The sequence below is a fragment of the Pteropus medius genome, unplaced genomic scaffold (genome assembly GCF_902729225.1).
Source record: "Pteropus medius unplaced genomic scaffold, Ma_sr-lr_union100, whole genome shotgun sequence".
Classification (NCBI taxonomy): Eukaryota; Metazoa; Chordata; class Mammalia; order Chiroptera; family Pteropodidae; genus Pteropus; species Pteropus medius.
Window position 1 is genome coordinate 14,540,022 of NW_024354875.1, and position 26,690 is coordinate 14,566,711.

Here is a 26,690-nt window from a genome sequence, read left to right on the forward strand (position 1 = left end):
TTCAGTCTACTATGCTGAGTTAAAATTCTTATTATATATGTTTATATAGGGTACATTTTATTATATCTATATCTGAAGTTGTATCTACGTGTAGCTATATTCTCAGTGCTAAGAAGCCATCAGAAAATCACAGCATTATAAATGCCAGCAATGTAGGAACATCTAATATTAGATTAATTTAGCATCTGAATTTATATATGAGATCTGATATTAAAACAAATCACTAATATAGAACAAAGTACCCTGTGATATTTTTGTTTAAACATTTAAATAGTTATTTTTCTGCATAGTCATTTCAGTTCGTTGCAAACACAGAGAAGATGAAGCAAATTTCTGGAAATACTTCACGTTTCATATGTATAGCTTTATATTTGTCACCTTTGAAAGATCTAAAATGATATTCCATTCATTTTTTGTACACCTCAAAAAAGAAACTTGACAGGAACAATCCTCTACACCTGAAACATTTTTAATAAGTAAGAATGACTCAGAAGCCCTCTTCGGCTGCACTTGCTCACATTCGGATTTCATTTTTTCATCTCTGAGTTATCGTTCCCTGAGTCAGTAACGACCCCGCCTTTGTTGACTCCTGCAAGTAACTTGTGTAACATAGACACCTTTTTCTTTTCATAAGGGCTTTAGTCTTGTGTCAATGTGATATTTTCTCGAACAAAACTACATTATTTGGCAGTTTGGCATAATATTGGAGCGTTCTTGGTAGAATTTGAAATATTGTTCTCTTTTGATAAAAGATAGCTATTTCCAGACATCATAAAATCAGGCATTACTGCCAGCTCATAGAATTCCTCATGTAATATGGTTTCTTTTGCTGTTATGAGTGCCTGCACCAAAAATCTGCAAAGTCTGATCCTTGTGTTTCCCCTAAGCACTGGCAGCTTTGATAATCTAGTCACATTAACCTCCTTTTCAGACATCACTAAGGACAATACTCCTATTCTTCTGTGCATTTATTTACATTTTCTCTGCTTGTCCTCTTATTATTTCAGTGTGTTGACATTTGGGGAATTCTCCACATCCTTGCAAAGAGTTTTAACACTTCTTTCTCCCTGCTGTCTTTTTTGTTTCTATTGGAAATTATGGTAGAATTTGATTTGGTTATGTAGGATATTTTGATTTTGCTTTTTTCTTTCCATTTCTTTATAACTTTTTTAATATTTTCCCAAGATGCAACTACTCGTTGCTTTAAAAAAATTTTCAATTATGTCTCTTCCCTTAGCTTAGGATAATACTTTAAGGATTTATTTTCATTGGGGAAGACTCTTCATTTTAGAGGGTTTATTTTGTTTTGTTTTTTGATCATTTGAAAAGTCACTTTGGCTAAAGTATGCATAAAAAGATTATGCTTTATATTATCAATGCTATAAATATTGGAATGAATATGTGTACATATTACAAAACATTTTAAGTTTTATACCATAATCATGTTATACTTTAATCAGTTTACATGTTAATTTTAATAATCTGTAACTGCATTTTGAAGCTGCTTATTTTAAAAATATCTACAAGAGAAGTTTTTAGTCTGTATGCACGTACTTTAAAATTCTATTTATTTAAAATTATTTCTATAAATTAAATATATCTTCCTTCTAATTAGTTTGCTCTAAAATTAGTCTTAATTAATAAGTACTAATTAAAGAGTCTACCATATCTTATTAATTTAACTTACATGATACTCTTTTGTGTTTATACAGAAGACTTTTGCTGAGGTCTGATTCAGTATTTTCTGCTTAATCGACAACACTTGGTAATTTTTTTCAATTCAGTACAATGGAATCACTTTTAGACCTATTGTCTTTCTTGCCACCATGTAAAAATAAAGCATTATGGTTCATATTTCAGATACGGATTTCATTTTAAGCATTGAAGTAGATTTCTGATAACTTCATGAAATGTATCTTTGTAATAGTGTTTTTCTCTGGAATGATAGTGTCTTATGTGTCAAATGCCCAAAAATGTTATCATGGCTCCATTAAAATACTTTAAAATATGTGAAACTTCTTTAAGGCTCCTAATTTTTGTACACAAAAACATTAGACTCTGACTCTGACTCTCTCTCTCTCTCTCTCTCTCTCTCTCTCTCTCTCTCTCTCTCTCTCTCACATGCTCGCACGCACAGGGTCGTGGACCCATTTTCCATTGCATCAACGTCAAACATTTTTTGTTGGGCTAAATTTCAGTTCTTTTGCAGTTTTTTATTTGGTGGCATGAATTTCATCGTCACTCCCAAGGTTTTTGATTTTTTCTTTATGTCGGCCCACCATCAATTTATAGTGTTTTCTTGTTTTAACCTTGGAGTTAGTTAAATATGTTAAGTAATAAATTGCTAGGACAACTAATGCTAGTACAACTAATAATACCTGTTAAATGTTCAAGAATTTCCATTGTCTGCTTTTTTCAAAACAGTCTTCCCTTGTTTGCTTATAAAATTTCTTGTGATTCCTAATCATAGATTCATAGAATTCTGGAGTTAGAAGGGGCCTTCAAGATTACCATGTATCAGAGGGAATTCAAGCATACTCTCTGGTGTTGAACTTCCTCCTTTGATATCCCTGTCTTTTGTCCAGTGATTTCATCTACACTTTTAGTATAATCTTGAGCAGTATCTTCTCTTTCCTTTTTTCCTCCTCAGTAGAACTTTCTAGCATTGAAAATTAGTTCACTTCTAACATTCTGGAAATGGAGGCAACTCCCGTTGGTGATTATAATAATAAGAGGAATGTGATGTTTTAGAGAAGAAAATGGAGGTGATGTCAGTGGTAGTGATTTTTTAAGGAAGCCATGGAAAAGATAAAGGAGATATACACTGCTAGAAATGTGTAAGAGAAACTACTGAGTCAGGATTCAGAAAGGCAAGAGGCAGAACCTTAGAAAATATGAGGAAGATAGCATCTAGTTCATCCCAGTCATAAACATCTAACAGTGCCAACGTTTGTAGAGAGGAAGAAAAGCAAGGTCACTAATATATTTATTATTTCCAAAAGTAAAATGGCTTTATAAAATATAATAAAACTATATAAAATAGTTTTATAATGGATTTCTAAACACTGCCACAGCAAAAGTCCTTGAAAAGTTCTAGTGAATGGAAGGACAAATGGAAATGATTCCTTTTATTTATTTGTTTGTTTGTTTGTTTCATTGAACATAAACCTGTTGCCATAAACTTTATTCACATGATGTCAATCTCCCAATCCTGTTTTTTATTCTACAACATACTCATTTTTTCAACCAGGAGTTCTCAATCTGTAGCGGTTTTCAAGAACTTTATTTCTGAGATTGGGAGAGACTCTGTAGAATTAGAATAATAAATGAACTGCCAGCCCATTTACTGAGTTCCATCCCTTTTAGCTCATTAATTGTCCAGCAGCAAGCCCAACAGGACAATAAAATTAAAGTCGGATTTATTATTGCCAAATGTTAATATGCACGTTCTGGTACAATGATGGCAAAATATTATACTTAAATTTTTGTGTCCAAAGTCAACTCTTAAGGTATTTGCATATTAGTGTACACAAAAATCACTCATTGGTATTCCCCCAAATAACAGATGTAAGTAAGGTGGTCTGTCAGAACCAAATTAATATTTTTTTAATTTTTAAAATTTTAATTAGTTTCAAGTATACAGTACATTGGTTAGACATTTATAGTTCATAAAACGATCCCCCTAATTGCTCCTTCTTTCCTCTGGTTTTCCACCTAGACAATATATTAATGCTAACTACATTCCCTATGCCATGCCCCCCATCCCCGCGACCATGTATCAACTACTAATTTATACTACTTTAATCCTTCACCCCATTCTCCCAGCCCCCCAACACCACATTCCCTCTGTCCATCACCAAATTATCCACTATATTTGTGAGTCTGTTTTTGATTAGTTTGTTCTTTTTGTTCCTTAGGTTCCGCATATAAGTGAAATCATATGGTATTTATCTTTCTCTGTCTGACTTATTTCACTCAGCATAATAACCTCTAGGTCCATCCGTGTTGTTGCAAATGGTAGGATTTCATTTTTTTTAATGACTGATATTTCATTGTATATATGAACCATAACTTACTTATCCAATTGTCTGTTGATGGGCATTTAGGTTGCTTCCATATCTTTGCTATTGTAAATTGTGCTGCCATGAATATTGGGGTGCATAGATCTTTACGAATTATTGTTTTGGTTGTTTTTTGGATAAATACCCAGAACTGCAATTGCTGGGACAAGATGGATATCCATTTTTAATTTTCTGAGAAACCTCCTGACTGTTTTCCATAGAGGCTGTACAAATTTGCGATCCAACCAACACTGTACGAGGATACCCTTTTCTCCACATCCTCACCAATACATGTTCTTTGATTTATTGATGATAGCCATTCTGTCAGGTATGAGGTGATATCTCATTGTGGTTTTAATTTGCATTTCTCTGATTATTAGTGACCTCGAGCATCTTTTCATATGTCTATTAGCCATCTGTATTTCCTGTTTGGAGAAATATCTGTCCAGGTCTTCTGCCTATTTTTAATTGTATTCTTTTGCTGTTGTTGAGTTGTATGAGTTCTTTACATATTTTGGATATTAACCTCTTATCAGATATATCATTAGCAAATATCTTCTCCCAATCAGTTGGTTGGATTTCCTTTGCTGCACAAAAACTTTTTAGTTTGAGGTAGTACCATTTGTATATTTTTATTTTTGTTTCCCTTGCCCGAGGAGATATATCCAAAAAGATATTACTGTTAGTAATATCAGAAATTTTACTGCCTATATTTTCTGCTAGAAGCTTTATGGTTTTGGGTCTTACATTTAAGTCTTTAATACATTTTGACTCTATTCTTTTATACGGTCTAAGAAGATAGTCCAGTTTATTTATTTATTTATTTATTTATTTATTTATTTATTTATTTATTTTTGCATGTATCTGTCCAATTTTCTCAACACTATTTATTGAAGAGACTGTCTTTATTCCATTGTATATTCTTACCTCCTTTGTCATATATTAAGTGAACGTATAGGTGTAGATTAATTTCTGGGCTCTCTATTCTGTTTCCTTGATCAATGTATCTGTTTTGATTACTGTAGCCTTGTAGTATGGTTTGATATCAGGTAGTGTGATACCTCCAATTTTGTTCTTCTTTTTCAAGATTGCCGCAGCTATTCCAAGTCTTTTATGGTTCCACATAAATTTTAGGATAATTTGTTCTAGCTCTCAAAAATGCCATTAGTATTTTGATAGGGATTTCATTGAATCTATTGATTGTTTAGGTAGTATGGCCATTTTAATGATGTTGATTCTTCCTACCTATGAGCACGGCATATGCTTCTATTGATTTGTATCTTCTTCAATTTCTTTTTTCAGTGACATAATTTTCTGCGAATATACCTTTTACCTCCTTGGTTAATTCGATTCCCAGGTATTATATAGTTTTTCATGCAATCGTAAATGGGATTGTTTTCTTAATTTCTCTTTCTGAAAGTTCATCATTGATATATAAAAATGCCACTGACTTCTGAATATTTATTTTGTAACCTGCTACTTTACTGAATTCATTGATCAGTTCTAACAGTTTTTTGGTAGAATCTTTAGGGTTCTTTATATATAGTATCATGTCATTGGCAAAAAATTAAAAATTTACTTCTTCTTTTCTAATTCAGATGCCTTTTATTTCCTTTTCTTGTCTTATTGCTGTGGCTAAGACTTCCAATACAATGTTGAAGAGGAGTGGTGAAAGTGGACATCCTTATCTTGTTCCTGATCTTAAGGGAAATGCTTAGAGCCTTTCCCCATTGAGTATGATGTTAGCTGTAGGTTTGCTATATCTGACCTTTATTATGTTGAGGTATGTTCCCTCTGTTCCCACTTTGCTGAGAGTTATCATAAATGGATGCCGGATTTTATTGAACGCTTTTTCTGCATCTATTAATATGATTATATGGTTTTTATCTTTTGGTTTTTTAATGTGGTGTATCACATTAATAGATTTGTGGATATTGTACCAACCTTGCATCCCAGGAATAAATCCAATTTGATCATGGTGTATGATATTTTTAATGTATTGCTGAATTCGGTTTGTTAATATTTTGTTGAGGATTTTTGTATCAATGTTCATTGGCCTATAGTTTTCTTTTTTTGCAATGTCTTTGTCTGGTTTTGTAATCAAGGTAATGGTAGCCTCATAAAAGGAGTTAGGGAGCATTTCCTCTTGAATTGTTTGGAATAGTTTGAGAAGAATTGGTGTTAATTCTACTTTGAATGTTTGGTAAAATTCACCAATGAAGCCATCTAGTCCAGGACTTTTGTTTTTGTGGAGGTTTTTGATTATCAGTTCTGTTTCATTGGTAATAATCAGTCTGTTTCTTTTTGACTTTGTCTTGGGAGATTGTTATGTTTCTAGGAATGTGTCCATTTCTTCCAGATTGTCCAATTTGCTGGCATGTAATTGCTCATAGTATTTTCCTATGATCCATTGTATTTCTGTGGAGTCCATAGTTATTTCTCCTCTTTCATCTGATTTTATTTATTTGAGTCCTCTCTCTTTTTTCCTTGACGAGTCTAGCTAAAGGTCTGTCAATTTTTTTTATCCTTTCGAAGAACCACCTCTTGGTTTCATTAATCTTTTGTATTGTTCTCCTAGACTCTATTTCATTTATTTCTGCTCTGATCTTTATTATTTCCTTCCTTCTATTCACTTTGGGCTTTGTTTGCTGTTCTTTTTCTAGTTCTTTTAAGTTCTCTTAAGGTTAGTTTGTTTATTTTAGCTTTCTCTTATTTCTTGAGGTAGGCCTGTATTGCTACAAATTTCCGTCTTAGGACTTTTTTTCACTGTGTCCCATAGATTTTGAGTTGTTGTGTTTTCATTCATTTTCATTTGTCTCTAGGAATCTTTCAATTCCTTCCTTGATCTCATTGATAACCCATTCATTGTTTAGTAGTATGTTATTTAGCCTCCATGTGTTTGTGTATTTTTCCAGTTTTTTCCTTGTAGTTGATTTCTAGTTTCATACCATTGTGATCAGAGAAGATGGTTGATATGATTTCAGTCTTCTTAAGTTTATTGAGACTTGTTTTGTGTCCTAACATGTGGTCTATCCTTGAAAATGTTCCATGTGCACTTGAGAAGAATGTATATTTTGCTGCGTTGGGGTAAAATGCCCTGAAAATATCTATTAAATCCAATTGGTCTATTGTGTCTTTTAGGCTCATTGTTTCCTTGTTGATTCTTTGCCTGAAAGATCTGTCCATTGGTGTCAATGGGGTATTAAAGTCTCCTACTGTGAGTGTATTACTATTGATCTCTCCCGTTCTATCATTCAATAATTGCTTTATGGGTGTAGGTGCTCCTATGTTGGGTGCGTATATGTTTACAACGGTTATGTCCCCTTGATTTATCGATCCCTCTATCATTATGTAATGCTCTTTTTTTGTCTCTTATATAGCCTTTGTTTTAAAATCTATTTTATTAGGTATAAGTATCACTATTCTCACTTTTTTTTTCATTTTCATTTGCATGAAATATCTTTTTCCATCCCTTTACTTTCAGTCTGTAAGTGCCATTTGATCTGAAGTGGGTCTTTTGTAGACAGTATATGCATGGGTGTTGTTTTCTTATCCATTCCTCTACCCAGTGTCTTTTGATTAGAGCATTTAATCCATTTACTTTTAAAGTGATTACTGATAGGTACATACTTGCTGCCATTTTATTGTTCGTATTTGTTATTTCTATTTTCTTTTTTACCCCTTCTCTTTTTACAGAAGTCCCTTTAACATTTCTTGTAATAGTGGCCTGTTGGTGATGAATTCTTTAAGTTTTCTCCTTTCTGGGAAGCTCTTTATCTCACCTTCCATTTTAATCGAAAGCCTTGCTGGATAGAGTATTCATGGTTGTAGATTCTTATTTTTCATACCTTTGAATATTTCTTGCCAATCCCTTCTGGCCTGCAAACTTTCTATTGAAAAATCAGCAGACATCCTTATAGGGGTACCCTTGTAGGTAATTAGCTGCCTTTCTCTTGCTGCTTTTAAGATTCTCTCTTTGTCTTTTACCTTTTAATTATGATGTCTTGGTGTAGGTCTGTTTGAATTCCTCTTGTTTGGGATTCTGTGCTTCTTGAACTTGTATGTCTAATTTCTTTGTCAGGTTAGGGAAGTTTTCTGTCATTATTTCTTCAAATAGATTCTCAATCCCTTGCTCTCTCTCTTCCCCTTCAGGGACTCCTATGATCCAGATATTGTTACACTTCATGTTGTCCCAGAAGTCTCTTAAACTATCCTCATTTTTTAAAATTCTTTTTTCTTTTTGTTGTTCTGATTGGGTGTATTCTGCTACCTTGTCTTCCAGTTCACTGATTCGATCTTCTGCTTTGACCAATCTGTTGAATCCTTCTAGTGTATTCTTCATTCCAGTTATTTTATTCTTCATTTTTGTCTGGTTCTTTTTTATGGTTTTCTATGTGTCAGGAATATTTGCTTCATCTCTCAGCTTTGGCCAGATGGCCTAATGTGGAAAGTGTCCTGCATGGCCCAATGGCGCACTCTCCCTGATCCCCTATGCCAGTGCTCTAGATGTGATCTTTGTGTGGGTTGTGTGTGATCTTCTATTGTGGCCAAGCCTTTATTGTTGTTAGTAGATCAGAGGGTGAGATTAACGCTCACACTGACTAATTGTGGGAATTGGCTGCACCTACAGAGAAAGAATTGCTGTGTGGGGGCTGACTCCACTGAGTGGGATTTGCCCTAGCAGGCTTGTGTACTTGTTGCAACCACCCTTTGTGTGTACCACTAATGGAACCAATCGGGAGTTGCTCTGTTGTGGTCTGGTACCAACCTCCGGATGCGTTGGTTTTGTGGCCCCTTGGGAGGGGTCCCCAGTAGGCCTAGGTCAACCGCTGCCTTTGATTTCTCAGAGCTACCCAGTGGGAACTACAAAGCGATTCGCAGAAGGTTGTTGCCTATGCTGGATCTATAGGTAAGAGGAAGAGACAGTGCTGTAGGCTGTGGTCCGGTTATCCCCCGTGCCTGACCTAGGGCAGTGTGGCAGAAGGACTAGTGCTCCTCCAGGTTTGACACTGTTTGTCAGGTCCCTATAAGTCTCTGAAACTGGAAGAGCCTCTGGGTGATATGCATGTTGTGCGGTGCAGGACCCCGGGAGTCTCCTGGATCTATTTAGTAAATTTCCCTTGCCACTGCAGTGTCATTTTACATTTTACTGTGACTCCTGTACAGGTTTCCAATCGTAGCAAGGTCAGCTGCTGCCCACCTTGGGCCTGAATGCTCCACCCCAGGGCAGGGGCAGCTTCCTATCGACGTGCAATGGGCACTTTGTGTATTGGATAGAGCAGGAACTCAGGGAGTCAAAGGCCATCAGGCCAGTATAGACTCCTGCAATCCTCTCAAAAGATATTGCAGCTTGTACATGCAGCAGTGGTCTGCCCACACTATTTTCCCCGAAATGCGCCCCTTGCGCTAGCCAAGGGCTATTGCTTGCCCAGACTGCATAACCCCCGAGCCAAGCAGGGTAGAGAAGGCTGCCTGTCAATGGGCTGCAGGCACTTTGTGGCTTGGGTGAAGCGGGATCTCAGGGAGACAAGATCCATCAAGCCAATACCGCCTCAGTTTTGCTGTAACTTCTGTGCCTGGGCATTCCCGCTGTAGTCACAGATCACAGTGAGACCAACTGCCCTCTGAAGTGGTCCCACAGACCCCTGCAATCCCTGGAAGCACTGTTGCAACTCTTGGAGGCAGCAGAGGTCTACCTGCAACTGATTTCTTTGCAGTGCCCTCCCTGTGCTAACCAAAGTTTGTTGCCTGTATGGATTGGGAGATGGTGGTGGGGGCAGGTGGGGCAGGGGTGTGACCACCTGGGACAATTTGTAGGTAGGGTGGGACGGTGTCTCAGAGAGACAGTGGCAGTCAGATCAATGTAGTCTCAGTCTTGCTGCAACTTTGGTAACCTATTATGCATTCCCACAGAAGTCCCAGATCATAGCAAGACCAGCTGCTGCCTGGGACTGCCCCACAGATCCCCGGGATCCCCCCAAGTTCGTGTTGGCAGCAGTGATCTGGCTGACCTTATCTCAGAATGCATCTCACAGTGCTGGCTGCCAGCTGGAAATGCCTGGCCCTGAAATTGCACAGGGAGTTGCAGCCATCCAGCAACAAAAGGGCCTGGGGATCTGCAGATTGGGTGGGGTACGTTAATCCACTCAGGCCAGCCCTTCCTAATTGCCCTATAGGAGGGGTCTGCACTATCAAGGTGGCTTAGTCTGTAGATTACCAGGTAGGGGGGCTGGACTAAGGCACAATGGTGGCTGCCCTTCCAGCCCTTGTTCTGGCACCAGGTAATATTAGCAGACTTTTTCGGTATGGATCTCACACAAGCCTCTGAGCCACCTCTGGTGTCCCAGGTGAGTGTCTGCAAGTCAGAAAGCCTGTGCAGTGGGTCCTTCAAAGGGATGTCTAGAGTTTCAGTCTCCATTTGTCTCACCCAGACAGTCGGAATCTCCTCTGGTTTTTACAGTCAGAGTTATTGGAATCTCCTCTTCCCTGAGCTTGGAAGCCCTCAAATGAGACCAAGACCCCCTCTCTCCAGGAGAGCCTCTGCAGCCTCGCTTTCCCTCCCAGCGATCCTCCACCATCCACGGGTGCAGGCCCAGCCCAGTTCATGACTTTGCCCCTCCTACTGGCTTCCATGTGGCTTCTTTATATTATTAGACTGTAGGTGTTACAGTAAGCTGGACTTCAGGTGATTTTCCACGTGATTATTTTATATTTGGTTGTAATTTCAATGTGTACCTGGGAGGAGACGAATCCTGCTTTTACCTAGTCCGCCATCTTCCTACCCCAGCTACCGTCCCCAAATTGATTATTTTTTTATAGCTGAAGAGATAACCTGTCCAGATCAAATGGACATTTTTAGAGAATGCTGGTAGAGGGGAAATGTGAGAAAAAGGGATTGCTTCCTTTTCTTTCTGTAATGAAAATATGTCATTTACTGTTAATACCTTGAATAGCTGCTTATTATCAACTTTCAAGGAGAAAACTTCAGTTGCTTTGGACTTAAAAATAGTTTGAAATTAATAATAAAATAAAATAAAATGCTTAAAAAATAGGTGTTTTTACTGAAGCCACATCATCTGGCCAACTTGCAAGAGGGCTGAAGACAACACTTAATTTGGTGGACAGAATTTAGGACAGTATTTATTTAGTAATAAAATATACTAAAGAGAGAAGTTAGGTGCCTCAACCAGTGACTATGAAATATAATACTCAGTTACTAGAAAGACCAACAAATAAAATCATCACATATTTATTAAATGCTTTCAGGCTAAGACTGGGAAATTGTAATCTAGTTGAGGAAATAAAACAAACATGCCAAATTTTAAATAATAATAAAAGATAGAAATAAGGGACCAAAAGTGAGTACCTGATTAATTAGCTAAGTAATTTGTACTAATGAGTGTAAGAAGTCAGAAAAGAAAGTCTTTAGTGTCAGAATGATAGAAATTTCCTTCAAGTACGAAGCAGTATTTGAGCCAAGTTTTGGTTGACTCAAAGATGAAAGACAAAGAGCAAAAGGCAGCTGTTGGGGCAGATAGTAGAAAATCAAGAGTCTTGCTGAAAGACACTGGGGCTTCATTTCATAGCTGCAAAACCAGAGGCAGGCGTACAGCATGTAGAAAGAATACTTCATTGGGAGCATTTCCAAACTAGTAGGTATGAGAAAATAAGTACAGTTGTCTTTAAAGTTTTAGTAGTATTGACATCACCATCATTATTTATAGCAGAAACTTGGATATTTACCTCTATTTATTAGACTTTTCATTTTTCAGAAAGAACCTGAAGAGTATATGTGTATGAATATATTATTTTTATTGTGAAGTATTTCTGGGCCTATTTATAAGAATTTTCAAAACTAAAATATTAACCTATTTTATGTTAATTTTGATAAGTTGTGTTGGTGCATGTATATTCTTGAGGAAAATTATTAGAGACTTTAAAAATATTGGCTGGCTTGCTCTCCTTTCCTTTCCTTTTTCCTTTCCCTTCCCTTCCCTTCCCTTCCCTTCCCTTCCCTTCCCTTCCCTTTCTTTTTTCTTTTCTTTTCTTTCTTTGCTTTGTATTTAAACAGAGCAAATGATGCTAGAAGAGCTTCCCCCCACACACTAATTTAGAGACAAAAAATTTTAATCTGAGACATTGAAGGCATGCTTCTAGTTATATATGAGATTCTATGTTAAATTTTCATTGTAGAATATAACCTAGATTTGTCTTTTTGCCACAAATATTTTATTGATTACCTGCACAGTTAGGAAGATAGCAAAGCTTATAAAACAGATAATCCATAAACATTAGTTTAGCTTATCTACATTGATTTATTGCTGAAGTCCTATGTACTCTATGTTTAAAGTTATTTCTTACCCAGTGAGTCTCAAGATTACCTTTTAATATAAGAAATATAATCTTAGAATAAAACTCAAGAAGTATTTTTATAAATGCTAATAATAAAGGTCGATTAGTAGTCAGTGTTCATGAATACTTAGAGCACTGTTTTGCAAGGACTGTAGACCTTTGCATTATAATCACCAGAGATGTGATTTAAAAAGTAGAGAAATTGTAACCTTAGCCTAGATTTTCTGAGTCAAAATCTCTGGGTTTATTACCCGGGAATTTATATTTTAAAATAGTATACCTTTGATCCTGAAGTGCATTATAGTTTGTGATTCATTCCAACCACCATTTATTTATATCATGCTTAGATTCATATAATCGAAGATGTTACATAGTTGTTATGGTAGGTTTGTGTGTGTTTATGTGTGTCATAGAAGCTTTGAAGTCAGATCAGCAAGTATCTCAGTAGTTTTCATAGATCTCTATAGACCATATATTTTTTTAAAATTTATTATCTTATTAGTTAATCTGTAGAAACTGTTGGAGTGAGACTGTTTCTTACCTGAAGAGCAGATATCTTTCCTTAATGCTTTTTAAAAAATGCCTGGGCCCTGGCCCCACATTATACCAATAAAATCAAAATATCTAAGGATTAGACTGAGTCTTATTATTCAAAAGAGTTCCAAGTGTTTTTACTGTGCAGCTGTAATTGAGAAATAGAGATCTATACTAATGACCAAAAAGAACAATGATGTTGCTAATCCAAAAATTATTGATGTTTGGCTTGGGAATCCATAGTACTCAAAACCACATAACTAAAGGTATGACGCTGTAACATCAAAATCTTGTTTCCCTAATGGCTTGTCTCTGGCCGATTTAAAAAACCAAAGGAAATCAGAATCAAGTTCTTTCCACAAAGAACATTTTCGCTGGATAATCCCAATTGTTTATGAGAGAGAATTTCTCCCTAAAGACCTCTGCTAAATTTCACTAGGTTGGTGTAAAGTACTGACTGGGCAGTTTAAGTGATAAGGGGAATAAAATTTTGATCTTTTCATGAGGAGAGAATGTTTAATTGATTTCTATGATTTGGGCTTTTATAGGTAACTCAAATGTAATCAAGAACATTTTTTTAATTATCTGTTTTGAACATGGAAATTACTTTCTAGAGTGAGGGTATATGTACGTAGGACATCAGACTCAATGTGCTTTAAATTATATTTCTTAAAAATGTTCATAGAAACTAAGTAGTCATAGAAAATTAGTACTATAGAAAGTGCTAAACCTTATGACATGGATCAAAATATATGTTCCACAGAACTTTCTGATTCTTCTATAGCAAAAATCTCATTATTATTACATTTATTTACATGAAACATGTCCTGTGATATACACCTCCCTTCACCCAAACTTATTAAAGTCATAAAGAATAATTTCAAGATCTGCTTTTATATTTAAAATAAATGAAACTATTTATAACATCAAATTTATGATATTTTCTTGTTTCTCTTTTAGATGCTTATTGAAGATATCAGTTTCTGCATGTGGGAGGTAGATGTTGAAGGTAATATGGTTTACAGACAAGGTATTTAAAAGATAGAAACTCAAGGTAAGTAATAACTGTAGCCTCATAAGTAATCTCATTTAAATGGTTACAGTTGCTATATTGTAATTAGACTTGCTAAACTTGCTTACTTTTTATCACTGACCCTAAGTGACCTCACCACCACATTTATTCACATTCAGACACAAATTTTTATGCCCTAACACCATCTTGACAGGAAGTATCAGATTTCATGTACAACAGGCAGTTGATAAAATTGATATATTATGAAAGAGTGCAAACCAATTAAGAAGAATGGAGACATGAAGTAGCTTTCATCAAAACTGTGAGCACAACTCAGTAGAGATTAATTTGAAAAAATAAACAAAAACTACTATCCACTACACTTTCTTTTTAATGAATTCATTAATCAGTTTTGTAACCATGTTAGGAACTTGTTCTTTAACGACTCCAAAAACCACTGATAATACTCATAGTATTATCTCTGACTACCAAACCTCTTCACTATTTCTTGAGTCCCTAAAGATTTGTCTTGACCTACCATATCCTTTCACTTACCATGTTCTGTTCATGCCTTCAGTGATTGATTAGGTGCTTACATTACTAAGTGAATTTTTCGAATACATTTTGGTAAAATTTTGAGTGAGGTAGGAGGGATACAAAGTGCAAAAAATAATGTGTGTGTCAGGTGGGTACAATGGAACCTTAGAGAGTATGTGACCTATATACGGGACACTTGTTCATCTCTAGAATCCTTTTTAAGTGGGAATAAGAGACCAGTAAAATCATATACCATGTTTTTTTTGTTTTGTTTTGTTTTGTTTTTTCAGAAGAAACCAGAAATACAGATTTTGAAAAGTTCTAAGTTCTCAATATTAGAATAAAATTTTGCCTGTGGAAAAAATCCACTTTTGCCACTGTGTGAACCAAATAAAACAGTTTACAGCCTCTGGTAGGGGAATTTTTTCCCTTTGTTCTATTTTTCTTTATTCTTTCAGAATGTAAGTACTTAGAATCTATTTTTTTCTCCTTAATTTGTGGTTAGCAGCTTAGTGATTTTGCTAGTTTTCTGTGATGAATGTTATTGTCAGAAATGACTTCTCATGAAAATATAAATGATATTACTTATTTTTTTAAATCATTTCTATTATTATATATGGTGAATTGGTTACTTGGAACAGCTATTCAATTGTTTTCTGAATTATAATAATTAGGCAATTATTTTTATAGTTCCTTCATCTCCACAGTCTAAAACAGATCCTCTGATTAAAGAAGAGAAAAAGGAATTATTTTTTTAATGAACTTTTTGCATAAAGAATAGAGTAAATCATACTCTTCAGTTTATGGCACACTGTTATCACTGGCCCATGCAAAGTGCTTATTTTATTTGTTTATATATTTTTCTTTATTGTCATTTCCACTCCCATTCTCCTGACCTCGACCCACAAGAAACCATTCTAATATGATAGTCTAAAATAATATCTACTGCACTGTTCTCTTTTGTTTGTAGTTTGGTAAGATGACTATTCTTTTGTGTGTATGTATGTATGTGTGTGTATGTATATATTTTTGTATTTTTTAAATGTGTATATATATATATATATATATGTATGTATTTTTTAAATATACTAAAGGAAAATTTTCAAATAAATAAAAAAGAAAAGGGAGAATAGTATTTTGAATCTCCCTGTGCCTATCTCTCAGCTCCAGCAGTTATCTCATGGTTGAGCTTGTCTCAACTATATTTCAACCCTGCCCCTTGCTCATTTATGTACATGAAATTTTAATGTGCATAAATGGAACTGTGCTATGTATCTCATTCTGTTTCTTACTATATTATTTTATTTAACCTTATGTTTTTATCATTTGTATATATTGTCTTTTTGCATTAACTGCTACATTATATTCCATGGTTTATAGCTGCCATGTTTTAACTATCCATATTTTCCTCTAATTGCCACCCAAATTGCTTCCAATTTCCTGTCACAACAAACAATGCCATGATGAATGTCCTCATGCTTGTCCTTTATGGAACTTTGTTAGGATTTCTTTGGGATATATACCCAGTTTCAGAACTGCTGGGTAGTAGGACATATGTTTATATTTAATTTGACCAAGTCCTACCAGATGCTCTACCAGATAAATACTTTCGTTCACACTTTCGCCAGCAGTAAACTGTTCATCACTGCCAACCCTTGACATCATCTAGCTTTATATTTTTAGTCTAGCGTGTGCAGTTTTGTAGTCAGTGTTTTAATTCGAATTCCTCATCACTAATGAGTTTGAGTATCTTTTTTATTTTTGTTGGCCTTCGACTTCCCACTTCTGAAATTGCTTGTTCACATTATTTATTTTTTATGTGGTTTCTGTCTCTTGATTAATGTTTTTAAGAGTTTGTCGCATATTCTAGATATTCATTTCTTGTCAGTTTTAGTTATTAAAAATTATCCGCTTCCATTATTTCAACATTTTAATTTTGTGCATGATGTTCTTTAAGTAGATATTAACATTTTAAATATTCATTTAAGATATTTTCTTGATGTATATTGCTGATGTAAAGAAACGCTACTGAGGTTTTGAAACTTGATCTTTGTTCTAACAACATTGCCGAACTTTTATTCTTAATAGGTAGTCCTTTTTTCTGGATAAATGATCATGTTTCAATGATAAATAATGAGTTTTATTTCTACCCTTCCCATCCTCTTACTTCTTTCTTCTTTTTCGTATCTTTGGTCAGTTTCTCTGGAACTATGTTAAACAGTAGTAGTGACAGTGGGCATCCTCATTTATGCCCAGTCTTAGAATGCATCTAGTTTCTCACTTAAGTATAACATTTGTTGAAGATGTTAATGTATAACCTTTACCAAATTAAGAAATGTTCTTCTGTTTCTAGCTTGCTCTGCATTCTTATAAATAGGTATTGAACCCCATAAAATGTTTTTATGCATCTGTTAAAATAATCATATGATATCTATCTCATGGTATATTAATGTTGTGAATTATATAGTTAGAATTTCTCATGTTAACCACCCCTACATTCCTAGTTTATATACCACTTGATTGTAGTGTATTATTTTTAATACATTATTGTATTTGGTTAGCAAATATTTAGGATTTTAGAATCTACATTTTTAAGTGAAATGTGTGATAATTTTTATTTTCTCATCTAATTTTACATTTAAGATTATACTAGCCTTATAAAAATGAGATGGGCAGCTTTTAGTCTTTTTCTATTTTCTAGAACAACTTGAATAAGGTATGAATTTATTGTTTCTTAAATGTTTGTTAAAATTTATATAAAACGATCTAATTTTGAGGATTTTTATGAGATTTCTTTGAAAGCTATTTATGTCTTTAATGCTTTATAGTCTATTCAGGATTTTTACTCAGTTTCTTCCAGTCCCCCTCCCATGGGTACAAATGACAGCTCATGGTCTTCCCACCGGCAGTGTAGCCCAGACCCAGTTTCCTTTGAGTCAGGAAACACTTAGACAATCTCAGTGTCCACATGTAACTTAGCCATGTATTACTCACCCCACATTTTGAACCAACCAGAGATTCAATGCCCTAACTCTGACCAGTGGGCTCTGGTCTGCCCAATATTGCTTCACTTAAACTCTCACTGCCACATTAATCCTGTACTCCAAAGATTTTCTTCTTTCCTATAATGCCAGAAACCTGTTTTAAGAGATATAAAGAAGTCAATTCAGGACATTTCCTGAATTGACTTCTTTATATCTCTTAAAACTGTTGCCATATTTCTGGTTACATGTGTCAAGATTATATGAAAGGTAAATATTTCAACAAAAGAATGAGGAAAGTATTATGTTCAGGGAAGGTATGTGTTGGAGAAAAAATGAGCAATCATCTGGTCTAATATCCTTACAGTCATACCAAATTGTAATTAACTCTGGAAGATTTTTACTTTAATCCCGAGAGTTTGAAACTTTATAGTAACCAAATGTTAGCAGAAGAAAATTAAAAGTATTTCCACTTAACAAAAAGAAAAAGGAATAGAATTTATAAGTAGAAAGTTTATAGACCCATTAGCAAGAAAAAAATTGTCAATAAACATATTATACTTATTGTAATTTTTGATACATTTGACTGAGTTTCTACTACCTTCAGTTTTTCTCACACACTTTGTGTATCTTCATTTCTTTTTAATCCTTTCTTATTTAAAAAAAAAATGCAGTATTTATGTATCTCTCCTAAAAAGATTCATGTACAATCTGACATCCCTTCATTTCCCTCACTTTACCCAGCTCTATCATGTTGCTGTTATCTACTTTAAATTCTAAAATATTGTAGTCAAATTTTTTTCTTTGCTGTTAGCTATTTTTAAAGACAACAAACATGGTAAAGATATTTGATCAGCATTTCTTTATACATCTTTTAAACATTTTCTGAATGTTTTCCTCTATTTGATTATTTCTTCAACACCTGTTTTCTGAGGCCTCCAATGCTTAAAAGCATTATTATGTCCTCATATTTGAAAGACTGCATAGCTGTATATAAAACTCTAGATTTTGAATTTTTGATACTTTGAAAATCCATGGTCCTTTTGTTCTGTTATCACCATCATTTCTTCAAATATATTCTTCTTCATATTTTTATTTTTCTCTGTGTTCCTGTTATTCAAATACTAACATTGGTAATTCCTTAGCCTGTCTTTTATATTTTCTATTTTCTTGTCTTTTCCTTAGTCTTGAAGATTTCCTCAAACTGGTCTTAAAATTCATTAATTTATTCCTCATATTAATTCTACTATTTATTCAATCTCTATGTCTCAAGTATTAGATTTTTCATACTTTATATAAATGCTTGCTTCTTTGTTTTCTTGTTTTTATTACATATCACTAATAGTTCCCTTATCTCTTTTAGTATGTTTATTAGACTAATTTTAAATTCTTGGGCCATCAGATATAACATTTTTGCTTTTCTTAGAATTTGCATGCCAATCTGTTATTTTTCTTTGGAAATAGTTGTGGTCTTTAAAATGTCTTCATATTTTGACCTGTAGGATCATTTTCCCTGGGGTGTTTTGGCTATTCTGTGTGGCATTACATATGAGGAGATACTAGCACCCAGTTCATGTTATTCTCAGTGAGCTCAGAGAAAAGCGGGGAAGTAGAAAAGCCCCAATCCACCTGAGAAATCACAGTTGGTAATTTATCAAGTCAACAAAATGATACCTCAAATCTGCTTCACTATCTCCTCTCACTCCCTCATCTCATCATGGAGAAGCAACATCCAAAGCTGGTGATTGTAATTTACCAGCTCTTACTTGGTAGAGAAGGGCAGGAAACTAACTGTCCAAGGTTAGTTAGTACTCACCTGATTTTCTCAGCTCTTTTAGGTACCCTGTTTACTCTTGAGAATATTTGTACAGCACTCTGAGTTCCTGCAGATGGGGGGGTCAGTTTTCTTCTCAAGGCAATGACAGGGAAGAATCCAAAGCAGAAAAGCAGAACTACAGTAGTTTATTTTCTGTTTTGTCTTCCCACAGCCTCAAGGCTGCCTCTTGCCCTAGAACCCCCAGGTTCCAAGGGCATTCATCAATTCGAAACAGTCCTCTCCACAACCCTGCTGTCCCTAGGAGTTTTCAAGTTTTCTTATTTCTTGGCTTTTCTTCCCTATAATTTCTACTAGACTTGATCCTTGGAGAGGGACGCAGCAATTGTACTAGTCCAGCATTTCGGCATTATCATTCTGGAAGAAACTCTCACTAAAGCTTTACATATATGTGTGCCCCTTGACCCAGAGGTCACATTTCTAGAAAGTCCTTCTAAGTGTATTATAAAGAATTATTTTGTCATGATGTTTGAAAACAATGTAATTGTCCAACAATAGGAGTTAAATGAATGTATATTCATAGAATTAACTATTCTGAGATAATGCATTATACATTTTTGTTTATAAAAAAGTGAATGTCTATATACAGATGCACCAAAATGTAAGAGATTATCTTTTAGTATAACATTATGAGTGAATTTATTTTTGCTGTCCTTTTTTGTAATTTCCTAAATTTCTACAATAAGCATGTATTGCTTCTATATTATATTCCAAATAAGTGAATGAACAAATATGTATTTTAATAAATTGGAAGCAGTTGGCTAAAGTGCAGGGAGATGGATGTGTCAAGCATTTGCTTTCTATTTTTTGCCTCTATTTGTTCACTTTAGTTTTGCCTGAAAGTTTGAAATCAAGAAAAAAAGGGAAAAGTTTTGGCTTACATAATTTTCATCGCCTTATCAAATAAAGAAACAAATTTATCCACAAGAACAGACAGTTCTCTCTTAGAGATTTAAGGAATAGTGCACATCACAGTGATGATTCTGTTTATTTAGAGGGCTTACTTGACCCTTCTGTGCTTGCATATATGGTTCTTATATGTGGATATTTAGCATTATTTTTATATCTCTATTATAAAGTACTATTAGGCTATTTACTTCCTTGTCTCTAACTATCCTTATGAATGGGGTATTTTGCCTACTTGGTCATGTATCATCATGCATTTGGCACATAGAATATTAGGAATGGGAAAGGGTGATTACAGCTAGTAATTAGATCATTGGTTTAGTTTCAGTTTAGTAGTATAGCAAAAGTAACAGGATAAAGTAGAAGAAAACAAAATGGAAATGGTCACAATTTTTTCATGTACTTTGTCAACAAGCTTGCAGTATCATGGAGGAAACACTTTATAGGGATCTGAACATTACGAAAATAAAATTACCCTCAGACAAGTGAAGAAAAACTCATACAGTGAAGAAAGGGCTCAAATTAAAATGAAGGCTTGTGATTATTAAATAACAGATTATTTTGCTGTTGAGGTTTGGGAAAAGTCAATCACCTTGTTTTTCCTATGAGTTTTTATCCAAATTTAGACTAGAAATACAGAACCAGATGGGAAGACAACTAAATCCAGATACTTGATGAAACCATGACGGTGTTAGGAACATCTGTCCCCAAACCAAGAAAAGATAGTCAATAGAAACATACCAAGAACTGACACTGGTGACGTAATTAGAAAAACACTTTAAAACAAATCATATACATATTCAAGGACTTAAAACATTGAATGCATCATAAAATATATATCATTTAGCTCTGGAAATATCCACATCTGAAATGAAATATCCATTGGATTTAGCAATGCATTAGACACTACAGATATAAAGGTATTGGACTTAAAGGAATTATCCAATCTGAAGTGTAGAATAAGACAACTAAAAACAAAAAATAGAACGGCACCTCAGTGATCTAAAAAATGTGTAATTTAAGTTCCAGGAGGAAGAACTATTTGAAGAAATAATGGCTAGAATTGGTCTACATTTGATGAAAATATAAACTCACAAATCTAAGAAGCTTAACTAACTCTGAACAGAAAAGAAAACCACACCAAGACACATCATATCTGATTAAAAAGAAAAATCATAAAAGCTGAGAAAAAAATATACATTACATAAAAAACACAAAAGATAAAAAAATTTACTGACTTCTTGTATGCCAACTGTAATTGAAAAAAATTTTAAATTGTTTTTAAAAATTTACTGAATTCTCATCAGAAACAATGAAAATCAGAAAGCCCTACAAGAGGTTAAGCCCTGAAAGAAGAAAACTATAAACTTAGAATTCTATATCCAGCAAAAAATATCCAAAATAATGACATTTCAGACAAGACAATAAGAACAACAACAAAACAGCTAAGAGAATTCATTGCCAATGGATCTGTGTTGCAAGAAATGTTAAATGAAGTCTTAAGACAGAAGAAGTGTGATACTAGATAGAATACAATTCACAAAAGAGAATGAAGAGCCCCAGAAATGGCAACTATGTGAGTAAATATAAAAGAACTTTTTTAATTTAAATTTTTAAAAATTAATTGACTATTTAAAGCAAAAACAGCAGTAAAAATAATAAGTATTATGAGTTTATAATATACATATAGAGTGAAATGTGTGACAAGAGTGCAGAAAATGGGAGAGAGAAGTGGAATTATAATATTATAAAAATGTTACATTATTTAGGAAGTGGTATGGTATTATTTAAAGGTAACCTGTGATTAGTTAAAGATGTATATCTAAACCAGAGTAATCACTAATGATATAAAGATATATAGCTAATAAGTCAATAGAGGAGATAATGTGGAATATTGAAAATTTGAATTTTTCTAAAGAGTGTGGGAACAGAGGATAAAAGAAGAGATGGACCAAATAGAAAACCAATAGCTAGATGGTAGATTTATATCCAGCGGTATGATAATTATATTAAATGTAAATTGTCTAAACACTCTAGTGAATCAGTGTATTTTCTTAGACTGATAACTCCACAAACAATTCTGTACTACAGGGGTTGACAAACTTTTTATGAAAGGGCCAGATAGTAAATATTTAAGGCTTAAGGGCCATAGAGTTTCTATTACAGCTACTTACTTCTTCTGCAGCTCAAAAAAACAACCATAAACAGAATGTAAAGAAGTCGATATGATTGTGTTTTAATAAAACTTTATTTACAGAAAAACAAACCAGCTGGCCCTTGAGCCATAGTTTGCCAACCCCTGGTATATTAAATAGAAGAAGTTCATTTTAAATATAAAGACACAGGAACGTTACAAGTAAAATGTATCATGCAAACACAAATCATCAGAAAGTTGAAGTGGCTAAGTTAATATTAGACAAAGTAGATATCTGAACAAGAAGAAAGATATCTATACCAGAAATAAAAAAGAAATTGTATAATGATAAAAATGACAGTCCATCAAGAGGATATACTGTACTGAATGTGTATGCAGCTAACAAAGATCTTTAAAATATATGAAGCAAAAATGAATAGAGTCGAAAGAAGAAATAGACAAATGCACAGTTACAATTAGGTATTTCAACTTTCTTCTCCCCAGAATTGGTAGAATCAGTAACTAAAACAGAAACTTTGAACAATGGTAAAATCCAATCTGACCTAATTGACATTTATAGAACATATACCCAATAACAACTGAATATACATTCTTTACCACAATGCATGAAACATTCTCCATAATAGACTATATGCTGGCCCATAAACGGGTCTCAGTAAATGTTAAAATATTGATCTCATCCAGAATATGTTCTCTGTAAAAAACAGAATTAAGTTACAAGCCAATTAATAAAAAAATATGAAAATTTTCCAAATATTTGGTAATTAAATTTCACACTTCCAAATAACCTATGAGTCAAGAAGAAATCATAAGGAATACTTGAAAATATTTTGAAGTGAATAATAAAACACGACATCAAAATTTGTGGAATGTAGCTAAAGCACTGCTTAGAGAGAAATTTATGATTTTAAGAAAAAGAAAAGCAAATTAAATCCATAGAAACAAGGAAATAATATGAAAGCAAAAATCAGTATTTAGAAAATACCAAAAAATAGAGAAAATTAATGAAAGCAAAGTGGTTGTTTGAAAATATCAATAAAATTGATGTTTCTTGCTAGACTGGTCAAGAAATGAGAGAAAGAGAGGGAGGGAGGGAGGAGAAGAGAGAGAGAAGAGAGGAAAAGCCATTAAAATAGCCTTTGGGGAATCTTGATGATGATAGTCCTCAACTTCTTGAATCACATTATTGCAGTATGCCTGGCTGCTATCCCTGGTAGCACGGGTATCATTCTGGGATCTCTTCCTCTCTCATGGAATTTTTTCTTTTCCTGTGTTGCAACTCCTATTTCTTAAACCTTTTTTTTAAGGTTTGTTCTCACATTTTTGTGGAGCCAGTCTTCCAGGAGTTTCTTCAGAAAGGATGTCTAGGAGGTAATTTTTCGTTTTCACTGTTTTAAATTTACATAGAGTTTAGATCTTTCCACTTTGATTTCATTTAAATTACCTTAACCTGTGAACCCTTGTAAAGGTAATTAAGAATAGGTATTTAAAAATCTTTTTGCACCACCATTAAAAACTACTTTCTCTTCTGTAGTGCCTGTAACTATATGAGGATAACATTCTGGAAAGGGAGGCAGTCTGTTTAGTTTCCTTATTTTATTGTATTCTCCATGCTTAGCACCACAGTTTCCTGGGTCCTTGTGATCTCATTACAGCTTCACCCCTGAATACGTAGCGTTGTTTCTCAATGTCTCTTATTTTGGCTTCCTTATCCATAAAATGGAGACATGAGTATTACTTATCTCAGGTTGTCATAAGGAATAAGGAAAATAATGCACATAAAGCACTTGATTTGATTTTTTGTATTATATTATTTTAAACACTCAGAGAATGCTGAGTAAGTAGATTTTTCTACATAAAGAAGTTATGATTTTATTTTTGTAATTTCTTCAGTTAGATTAGATATAAGAACTTTGTTACATTTATCTCATAGTTATTTGATTTTGTTGTATAAAAGTTATAAATGTTTATATGATAATTTTTTCTAATGCTTAATAGTAAAATTATCTTCCACTATGGAATTAAAATGCTCTTGTATGGTATTATTTTTTCTTTCAAGAAAGCACCATGCTGTGAACTATATTAGATGTAGGAATCACAATAAGATGCAGTGCCTTTTCTTAAGTAGCTTCTAATTTAGTTTGAGAAGGACCGTATCATCAGTTCTCCAATGAAACAAAACCAGTAAGGATATATATATATATATGAATATGTATATGTATGTCTGCACGTGCATGTGTGTAAAGAGATGTATTTGAAGCAATTGGTTTACACAATTATAGACTGGCAAGGACGGTATTTGTAGAGCACGCTAGGAGACAGGAAACTCTTGGGAAGGAGCTGATGCTTCAGTCTTGATGCTGAATTTCTTCTTCGGGGAAATTTTAACATTGTTTGTAAGGCCTTTCAACTAATTGAATGAGGCTCACCCAGGCTATGGACTATAATCTCCTTTATTTAAAGTCAACAGATTGTAGATGTTAACATCTGTTTTAAAAATCTATAAAATACCTTCATGCCAACACCTAAATTACTATTTAACTGAATAATTTTAATATAGCCTATCCAGGTTGACACAGAAAACTAATCATTACGAAGGCAAATAATGTGGCAGGATTCTAATCTTAATGCATTTTAGTATCAATTCATACCTTTAATTGTGATATTAAAAGAAAAGCAACAGTGGAAAAAATGCGTAGATGATAGAGGATCTGTTCATCCCCCTGGCAACCAAATCAAAATTGTGGCGGAAACAAGGAGCAGCAGCAAAGGAAAATCTCCTGGAATCTAGATGAACAAGCCCTACATCTACAGAGAAATCCAAGAAAGCACCCTATAATGGCAGAAGGTAGGATGGGGCAAGGACGCGGGGCTGCCCATCCAGAGCCGGAGCAACTGAGTGAGACAAAGTTTGTGGCAGTAGCAGACACCTCTTAGAGGGGCCGCGTCCGCAAGTGGATTTTCACAGTGACGGACCTACTCACTCTGAGCTCCATTGTCTGTTCAGTTGCACACAGGGGACACCAGGGACTCACAGGGAGACATTGTCGGAGTGAAGGCTGAGGCGAGACTCGCTCGGTACAGAAGTACTGGCGTTATCCCCTCTTTCCTTTTGAGCCCTCCCCATTCCCAGTGCCTGGACTCAGCGCAGCCATAGCCCTGATGTCATCAAACTGGATAACAGAGGTCACTTCACCCAGAGGATTCCCTGAAACCCCACCTCCCCACCTCTGGCCCCACCCAAGCCACATCCATGTGTGTCCGCAGCAAGTCAGGTGCTCCTTGTTGAGACTCACACTGGAGGCAGCTGGCTTCAGTTTCTGGTGTGGCCTTTTGAGGCAACTATAAGCACAGTATCTGTGGATTGCTTGCTGAATCTTAACAGGTGGCCCTGGAGGGGTAGAGGCTTGGGCTAAGTTTGGCCTGCAGCTGAACCCCTTTCAGAACTGTGCCACTGGACGCCTACTTCACAAATCCACACTATAAGACCGAGAGACTTAGGATCTTTGCTTAGTACATAGAAACAGACAAGGAAAGGCAGCCAAAATGGGATGACAAAGAAGCAGAAACTGTATGAGAAAAGAGAACAGAGATCCAGATATAATGGAGTCAAGTAATCTAATGGCTGCAGAGTTCAAAACACTGGTTATAAAGATGCTCGATGAACTTATGGGAAATGTAGATAAAGTCAATGAGAACTTCAACAAAAAGATAAAAAACATAAAATGGAAATGGAAATTATAAAAGGGAACGAGTCCGAATCGGAGAATACATTATCTAAGATGAGAAGTATATTAAATGGAATGAACAAAGGAATAAACAAAGTGAATAAAGATGATCAAATGCTTTATCTAGAGGATAGGAAAGCCAATCAGGACACTCAATCAGAATGGCAAGAAAAAAGATGCCAAGATTATAAAAATAATTTAAGGAGGACATAGGACACTATTAAGGCTCCGAATATTCATCTGATCGGAATAACTGAAGGAAATCAAGATGTTGAACAGCTGTTTGAAGAAATAATGATGGAAAACTTCCCTAACTTGGTGAAAGAAATGGACATAAAACCCCAAGAAGCTCAGAGAATTCCAGAAATCAGGGATCCAAAGAGGCCCACAGCAAGACACATCATAATTAAAATGCCCAAAGTTAAATACAAAGGAAAAATATTAAAAGCAGCAAGAAAAAAAAACAAATACTTACATATAAGGGAACACCCATGCAACTGGCAGCTGATTTCTCAAAAGAAGCTATGCAGGACAGAAGGGCTTGGCAAAAAAATATTCGGCAGGATGAAGACCCAGGATCTACAACCAAG

General features: G+C 34.6%; 1 protein-coding gene across 1 annotated transcript in view; it reads left to right on the forward strand.

Moving 5' to 3' along the window:
- The window catches only part of MBD5 (methyl-CpG binding domain protein 5), a 369,565-nt gene that overhangs the window by 125,624 nt on the left and 217,251 nt on the right, over window positions 1-26,690 (forward strand). Inside the window, exon 2 of the mRNA XM_039855722.1 lies at window positions 13,908-14,001. The gene's annotated coding sequence lies outside the window, so the exon portion shown is untranslated. The remainder of the gene's footprint in view (window positions 1-13,907; window positions 14,002-26,690) is intronic.